Source organism: Triticum dicoccoides, chromosome 4B, assembly GCF_002162155.2.
Source record: "Triticum dicoccoides isolate Atlit2015 ecotype Zavitan chromosome 4B, WEW_v2.0, whole genome shotgun sequence".
Lineage (NCBI taxonomy): Eukaryota > Viridiplantae > Streptophyta > Magnoliopsida > Poales > Poaceae > Triticum > Triticum dicoccoides.
The window spans coordinates 281,486,234-281,495,259 of record NC_041387.1 but is presented as its reverse complement, the minus strand read 5'-3'; positions in this window follow the sequence as shown (position 1 = coordinate 281,495,259).

Below are 9,026 nucleotides of genomic sequence, written 5' to 3'. Positions count from 1 at the left end.
TATGAGAATATGATGCTGCCTAAATTGGATACATTTGTTTTGCTTACAAATGAAGGGCCTAGCTTGGAGAAGGATGAACATTGGAGCAAGAACAAGCATGGAGATGATGGCATGCGCAAGGGAAACAAGAACGGAGTTACAAGTGATGATTTCAGGACTTTGAAGCCACCATAATGGGTGCATGAAGCCTTGGACGAAATATACAAGATGCCACTTCATAAATTTCGTCCCGAGGCTATTTTAGGTGCTGCGTCACCTTATTATTGGGCCAGGCCCATGTAATTTCGAAATACATAAGTATAGGATATTTTTAGAGTCCGTATGTGTGGGGAAACAAGAGATAGGGTTGATTTCGGACCCCTCCACCAAGGGCCACGAAATTCCCCCCCTCTTCCTCCATATATACAGCCCTTAGGGCATCGTTTAGACTTTGGGTTTTGTTTAGATTAAAAGTTCGCCATAGCTGCAACTTCGCGTACTTCGTTTGTGTTCAACGACCAGACAAAGGCGTCACAGAACCCCACCTTGATCAATAAAGCTTTCATCTTATATTCGCAATATCCAGATTGCAATCTTAGTTTCTTGCTTGTTCTTCGTTTGCTCGCAGGAAACAGACCCTCGTGGTCAGGTTGATCGTGCTCCGGCGTGGTCAATAACCTCTCGGAGTTGGTTTAGCGATTGCTAAGGCGCGACGTCCTCGCACGTTCGTAGTCGGATCATCAAAGTCGACTTCCACGAAAGCGAAATCCACCATCTCATCGAAAGACGGGACACCTTTGCCTCTATCATCAACCCATTTAGCATGTCTACGATTCAGTTTAGCTTGACTTTTAATATGTTTCAAAGATTCATGATCAGAATGTATAACAAATTCTTTGGGCCATAAATAATGTTGCCATGTTTCTAAAGTCCGAACAAGAGCATATAATTCTTTATCATAAGTAGAATAATTCAGACTAGGCCCACTCAATTTTTCAGAAAAGTATGCAACAGGTTTGCCATCTTGTAATAACACACCTCCTAATCCAATTCCACTAGCATCACATTCAAGCTCAAAAGTCTTATTAAAATCAGGAAGTTGGAGTAAAGGAGCATGTGTCAACTTATCTTTCAATACCGTGAAGGCTTCTTCCTGTGCGGTACCCCAAAGAAAAGGCACATCTTTCTTTGTAAGCTCATTGAGAGGTGCAGCAATGGTGCTGAAATCTCTCACAAAACGCCTATAGAATCCATCGAGGCCAAGAAAACTCCTCACTTGTGTGACCGTTTTGGGCTGCGGACAACTCTCAATAGCTTCAATCTTGGCTTTATCAACTTCAATTCCCTATGGAGTAACAACATAGCCAAGAAAAGATACCCGGTCGGTGCAAAAGGTGCACTTCCCAAGGTTACCAAACAAACGTGCATCACGTAGAGCAATAAAAACAGCACGTAAATGTTCCAAATGTTCCTCCAAAGATCTGCTATAAATCAATATGTCATCAAAGTAAACTACCACAAATCGTCCAATGAAAGCACGTAAAACTTCGTTCATTAATCTCATGAAAGTACTAGGTGCATTAGTTAACCCAAAAGGCATGACTAACCACTCATATAATCCAAACTTAGTTTTAAATGCTGTTTTCCATTCATCTCCCAATTTCATACGAATTTGATGGTAGCCACTACGCAAATCAACTTTGGAGAATATTGTAGAGCCACTCAATTCATCAAGCATATCATCTAGCCTAGGAATAGGATGACGATAACGAATAGTAATATTATTAATGCCTCTACAATCAACACACGTACGTGATGTACCATCCTTTTTCGGCACTAGAATAATAGGAACAGCACAAGGACTAAGGGATTCGCGTATATAACCTTTGTCGAGAAGCTCTTGTACTTGGCGCATAATCTCCTTCGTCTCCTCTGGATTGGTACGGTATGGTGCACGGTTTGGCAGTGAAGCACCGGGAATTAAGTCAATCTGATGCTCAATCCCTCGAATAGGCGGTAATCCCGGTGGCACGTCTTGTGGAAAGACGTCAGCGAACTCCTGCAAAATGTTAGTGACAGCAGGAGGCAAAGAGGAAGGCACGTCCTCGAATGAAAATAATGCCTCTTTGCACACAAAAGCATAGCAAACATATTTGCTGAAATCTAGCTCATCAATATCAGATTTGGTGGCAAATAAACATGCACTTTTCAATTTAATTTCAGAAGCAACACTAGATGATTTATTATTAGACTTCATTTGTTGCTCAAATTCTTTTGCCACAATCTGATTTTCACTCTTATTCGTCTCCTGTTTTGCTTTATTAGCTCTATTAATATCATCTTTCAAAATGGAATCAGGAGTCATAGGAAGCAAAGTAATATTTTTATCCTTATGAACAAGAGTATAGTGATTGTTTCTACCATGGTGTACAGAATTTTTATCAAATTGCCATGGTCTACCAAGTAATAAGGAACATGCTTGCATAGGTACCACATCACAATCAACATAATCAGCATATGTAGAGATACTAAAATGCACACGAACAGTACGTGTTACCTTAATGATGAGGACATCAATACAATTGTTACACCCACAGCCCCTGCTGCTATACATACTGGACCAATTACTAGAGCTCGTGCACGCCAACTAAATTATCAGGTACTTTCGTTTCTTGGTAATGATTCTAATGTTCATGAGAATATGATGCTGCCTAAATTGGATACATTTGTTTTGCTTACAAATGAAGGGCCTAGCTTGGAGAAGGATGAACATTGGAGCAAGAACAAGCATGGAGATGATGGCATGCGCAAGGGGAACAAGAACGGAGTTACAAGTGATGATTTCAGGACTTTGAAGCCACCATAATGTGTGCATGAAGCCTTGGACGAAATATACAAGATGCCACTTCATAAATTTCGTCCCGAGGCTATTTTAGGTGCTGCGTCACCTTATTATTGGGCCAGGCCCATGTAATTTCGAAATACATAAGTATAGGCTATTTTTAGAGTCCGTATGTGTGGGGAAACAAGAGATAGGGTTGATTTTGGACCCCTCCACCAAGGGCCACGAAATCCACCCCCTCTTCCTCCATATATACAGCCCTTAGGGCATCGTTTAGACCTTGGGTTTTGTTTAGATTAAAAGTTCGCCATAGCTGCAACTTCGCGTACTTCGTTTGTGTTCAACGACCAGACAAAGGCGTCACAGAACCCCACCTTGATCAATAAAGCTTTCATCTTATATTCGCAATATCCAGATTGCAATCTCAGTTTCTTGCTTGTTCTTCGTTTGCTCGCAGGAAACAGACCCTCGTGGTCAGGTTGATCGTGCTCCGGCGTGGTCAATAACCTCTCGGAGTTGGTTTAGCGATTGCTAAGGCGCGACGTCCTCGCACGTTCGTAGTCGGATCGTCAAAGTCGACTTCCACCAAAGCGAAATCCACCATCTCATCGAAAGACGGGACACCTTAGCCTCTATCAAGTGGTATCAGATTTCCAGGTTGCTCGGTGAGATTTTACAGTTTTTCGTAGTTTAGATCGAGTCTGTTCTTCATACCTACAGTCCACGAAAAAGCCACCAAAAAAAATTAGGGTTAGTTCATCATATCCGAACCAATCTGAGCCTTTGCATAATCTTTTTAGGGTTTTGCTTTGTTGAATTTGCGGTTGCATCGTCGTGTCTAGTTGCTGGTCTTAGAGTCTAGTCTTTTAGAGTTTCGAGTTCTGGTCATAAGTTGTCACGCCGCCGCCGCACCATCATCATCGCCCCTGCCGTCTACCACCACCGCTCTGAATCCGTATCCATATACCACCACCAATCCGTGTCCATATACCACCACCGATCCATATCCATATACTACCACCGCTACCACCACCGCTGCCATATACCACCACCATATATCCACCACCAATCCGAGTCCTTGCTTATTAGGGTTGTTTTCGAGATCCATCTAGATTCCGATTCGTGTTTCCTTGCCGGAGTAGGTTTCGGAAAAAAAAAAGAGTCTGGTAGCCACGCTCCGTTTAGGCCCAAAATTTTTCGAAAACGCATTTTTCAAAAAAAATTCTGGCTATCCTATTTTTAGGTGTTTCTGAGTGTTTTGAGACAGGTGCCATTATAGGAAGTTTTTTTTTGACCCGTTTCCAGTTTTTGGGTCCGGGCAGTCAAAAAAAAAAAATTGGTCAAAAAAATTTCGTGCCCATCCTGTCAGTTTGAGTTAAGAAGAGTTTTGAGACACTCGCCATTATAGTGATTTTTCGCAAAAAAAAGAAAAAGCAGCGCAAAAAAAAAAGAGCGCAAAAAAAAAGAGCGAAAAAAAATTCCAGAGTGTCCTTTTCCCTTGTTTACGTGCCGCGCCGTGATTTTGTTAGTGTTCTAGGCTCGCGTCTCTAGCACAGTCTAGCCTAGGACCAGCACAGTACCGTCGTTGAGCGTTTATTCAACTTTGCATCTCTGAATTGATTATTGCTGACCCTTTTTGCTACCATATTATAAGCCTTCCCAGCTCCACATACATCTACGTCGTGCGTTTGACTCTCCCTGGTAATCGCTCTATCCAAGCTTTGAGAGTTTTTGACTACAACGGTTGCCGATCACCGCCTGCTGGTGGGTAAGAACTGGTAAGAATTTGAGATTTGCTTGACGGATTTGTGACACCCACCACCACACTTGTTCGTAGTCTGTAGGATCATATTCTTGTGTGTTTCTATTGCTGCTAACCATGCCAGGATCACAAGCCGACGAGATTGACTGGGAGAATTTATCGAACAAGGAGCTTCATGATAAGTTTCAGCAAATGATGACTGAACAGGTGCAAGATGTGCTGAACAATTTTGAAGAGGCCATGGAGAAGATCACTGGCTTTGAGAAGACGTTCAAAACAAAGCTCGATAACAAGTTTAATGAATTGCTCGCGCGTCTTCCACCACCACCATCCGCTGCAGCTAACGCACCTCTCCAACAGCAACAACAACGACTACCTCCACGTCGCGAAGCAGACCTCCGCCGAGCAAGCCGTGTTCCTCTTGCGTTTGGCCAAACTGTTGGTGCTGCTGTTGATACTTCTGTGGCTCCTGCTGCTGATGCGGAGGAGGATGATTATGTGGGAGATTATGAGGATGAGGTTGATCAAAATCAACACTACGTGCAGCCACCTGTACCACCACCAGCAGGTCGACCTCAGGTATATATTCGTAATGGTAGGCCTGCACCACCACTTCAGGTACGAGATGATGTCCATATTCCTAAACTGAAATTGAATATTCCACCATTTGAGGGTAGATATGTTCCTGATATATATCTTACTTGGGAGTTAGAAACTGAACAATGATTTACATGTTTACAATATCCTGAGGAGAGACGAGTTGCTGCTGCTGTTTGTGCTTTCACTAGTTTTGCATGTGTATGGTGGTCTGAACATTGTAGATTGTATCCTATTCCAACTACTTGGGCCGCTTTGAAAACTGCTATGCGTACGCGTTGGGTTCCACCATATTATCAACATGAATTGCTTCAAAAATTACAGCGCTTAAGACAAGGAAAAAATTCTGTAGAAGAATATTATCAAGAATTACAAACTGGCATGATTAGATGTGGTATTGTTGAGGAGAATGAAGCTATGCTTGCACATTTTCTGGGTGGATTAAATAGAGAGATTCAGACCATTCTAGACTATAAGGAGTATACTAATATCACTCGTTTATTCCATCTTGCTTGTAAAGCTGAACGTGAAGTGCAGGATCGACAAGCATTGGGGCGAACTAACTTTTCTGCAGGCCGACCTTCATCATGGACACCACGTGCATCTTCTACTTCAACTGCACCAGCACCTCCATCCGGTGCCACCTCCAGCCGTGATACAAGAAAACAGGCACAACCACCATTATCTGCCAAGAGCGCACCTGCGGGGCCTGCACAGCGTTCTTCTTCTTCCATGGCATCAACAGGGCACACAAGTGATATTATTTGTCGTCGTTGTAAGGGAGGAGGTCATTATGCGAGAGAATGCAAATCTCCGCGTGTGATGATTGCTACCGCGGATGGTGGATATGAGTCCGCTAGTGACTATGATGAGGAGACTTTGGCTCTTATTACACGTGAAGAACATGGTGGAGATGATTCTGATCATGAGACGCAATACATGGCTCCTGAAGACGCTGACAGGTATGAATGTTTAGTTGCTCAACGTGTTTTGAGTGTGCAGGTCACACAAGCTGAGCAAAATCAGAGGCACAATTTGTCCCATACCAAGGGAGTTGTGAAGGAACGTTCTGTGCGCGTTATAATAGACGGAGGGAGCTGCAACAACTTGGCTAGCATGGAGATGGTGGAGAAGCTTTCTCTCACCACAAGACCACATCCACATCCTTACTACATCCAATGGTTCAACAACAGCGGCAAGGTTAAGGTAACACGTACTGTTCGTGTGCATTTTAGTATCTCTACATATGCTGATTATGTTGATTGTGATGTGGTACCTATGCAAGCATGTTCCTTATTACTTGGTAGACCATGGCAATTTGATAAAAATTCTGTACACCATGGTAGAAACAATCACTATACTCTTGTTCATAAGGATAAAAATATTACTTTGCTTCCTATGACTCCTGATTCCATTTTGAAAGATGATATTAATAGAGCTAATAAAGCAAAACAGGAGACGAATAAGAGTGAAAATCAGATTGTGGCAAAAGAATTTGAGCAACAAATGAAGTCTAATAATAAATCATCTAGTGTTGCTTCTGAAATTAAATTGAAAAGTGCATGTTTATTTGCCACCAAATCTGATATTGATGAGCTAGATTTCAGCAAATATGTTTGCTATGCTTTTGTGTGCAAAGAGGCATTATTTTCATTCGAGGACGTGCCTTCCTCTTTGCCTCCTGCTGTCACTAACATTTTGCAGGAGTTCGCTGACGTCTTTCCACAAGACGTGCCACCGGGATTACCGCCTATTCGAGGGATTGAGCATCAGATTGACTTAATTCCCGGTGCTTCACTGCCAAACCGTGCACCATACCGTACCAATCCAGAGGAGACGAAGGAGATTATGCGCCAAGTACAAGAGCTTCTCGACAAAGGTTATATACGCGAATCCCTTAGTCCTTGTGCTGTTCCTATTATTCTAGTGCCGAAAAAGGATGGTACATCACGTACGTGTGTTGATTGTAGAGGCATTAATAATATTACTATTCGTTATCGTCATCCTATTCCTAGGCTAGATGATATGCTTGATGAATTGAGTGGCTCTACAATATTCTCCAAAGTTGATTTGCGTAGTGGCTACCATCAAATTCGTATGAAATTGGGAGATGAATGGAAAACAGCATTTAAAACTAAGTTTGGATTATATGAGTGGTTAGTCATGCCTTTTGGGTTAACTAATGCACCTAGTACTTTCATGAGATTAATGAACGAAGTTTTACGTGCTTTCATTGGACGATTTGTGGTAGTTTACTTTGATGACATACTGATTTATAGCAGATCTTTGGAAGAACATTTGGAACATTTACGTGCTGTTTTATTGCTCTACGTGATGCACGTTTGTTTGGTAACCTTGGGAAGTGCACCTTTTGCACCGACCGAGTATCTTTTCTTGGCTATGTTGTTACTCAACAGGGAATTGAAGTTGACAAAGCCAAGATTGAAGCTATTGAGAGTTGGCCGCAGCCCAAAACGGTCACACAAGTGAGGAGTTTTCTTGGCCTCGCTGGATTCTATAGGCGTTTTGTGAGAGATTTCAGCACCATTGCTGCACCTCTCAACGAGCTTACAAAGAAGGATGTGCCTTTTGTTTGGGGTACCGCACAGGAAGAAGCCTTCACGGTATTGAAAGATAAGTTGACACATGCTCCTTTACTCCAACTTCCTGATTTTAATAAGACTTTTGAGCTTCAATGTGATGCTAGTGGAATTGGATTAGGAGGTGTGTTATTACAAGATGGAAAACCTGTTGCATACTTTTCTGAAAAATTGAGTGGGCCTAGTCTGAATTATTCTACTTATGATAAAGAATTATATGCTCTTGTTCGGACTTTAGAAACATGGCAACATTATTTATGGCCCAAAGAATTTGTTATACATTCTGATCATGAATCTTTGAAACATATTAAAAGTCAAGCTAAACTGAATCGTAGACATGCTAAATGGGTTGAATTCATTGAGACTTTCCCTTATGTCATTAAACACAAGAAGGGAAAAGAAAATGTTATTGCTGATGCATTGTCTCGTCGCTATACTATGCTTTCACAACTTGACTTCAAAATATTTGGTTTGGAGACCATCAAAGATCAATATGTGCATGATGCTGATTTTAAAGATGTAATGCAGAATTGTAAAGAAGGAAGAATGTGGAACAAGTTTGTTGTTAACGATGGATTTGTGTTTCGTGCTAACAAGCTATGCATTCCAGCTAGCTCCGTTCGTCTTTTGTTGTTGCAGGAGGCGCATGGAGGAGGATTAATGGGACACTTTGGCGTGAAGAAGACGGAGGACGTACTTGCTACACATTTCTTTTGACCAAAGATGAGACGGGATGTTGAGCGTTTTATTGCTCGATGCACTACATGTCAAAAAGCTAAGTCACGACTCAATCCTCATGGTTTATATATGCCTTTGCCTGTACCTAGTGTTCCTTGGGAGGATATATCTATGGACTTTGTTTTAGGTTTACCTCGAACAAAGAAGGGGAGGGATAGCATATTTGTTGTCGTGGATAGATTCTCCAAAATGGCACACTTTATACCATGTCATAAAAGCGATGATGCTGTTAATGTTGCTGATTTGTTCTTTCGTGAAATTATTCGCTTGCATGGTGTGCCAAATACTATTGTTTCAGATCGTGATACTAAATTTCTTAGCCACTTTTGGAGATGTTTATGGGCTAAGTTGGGGACTAAACTGCTTTTTAGTACTACTTGTCACCCCCAAACTGATGGCCAAACTGAAGTAGTCAATAGAACATTGTCTACTATGCTTAGGGCTGTTTTGAAGAGTAATAAGAAAATGTGGGAGGAATGCTTGCCTCATATTGAATTTGCTTATAATC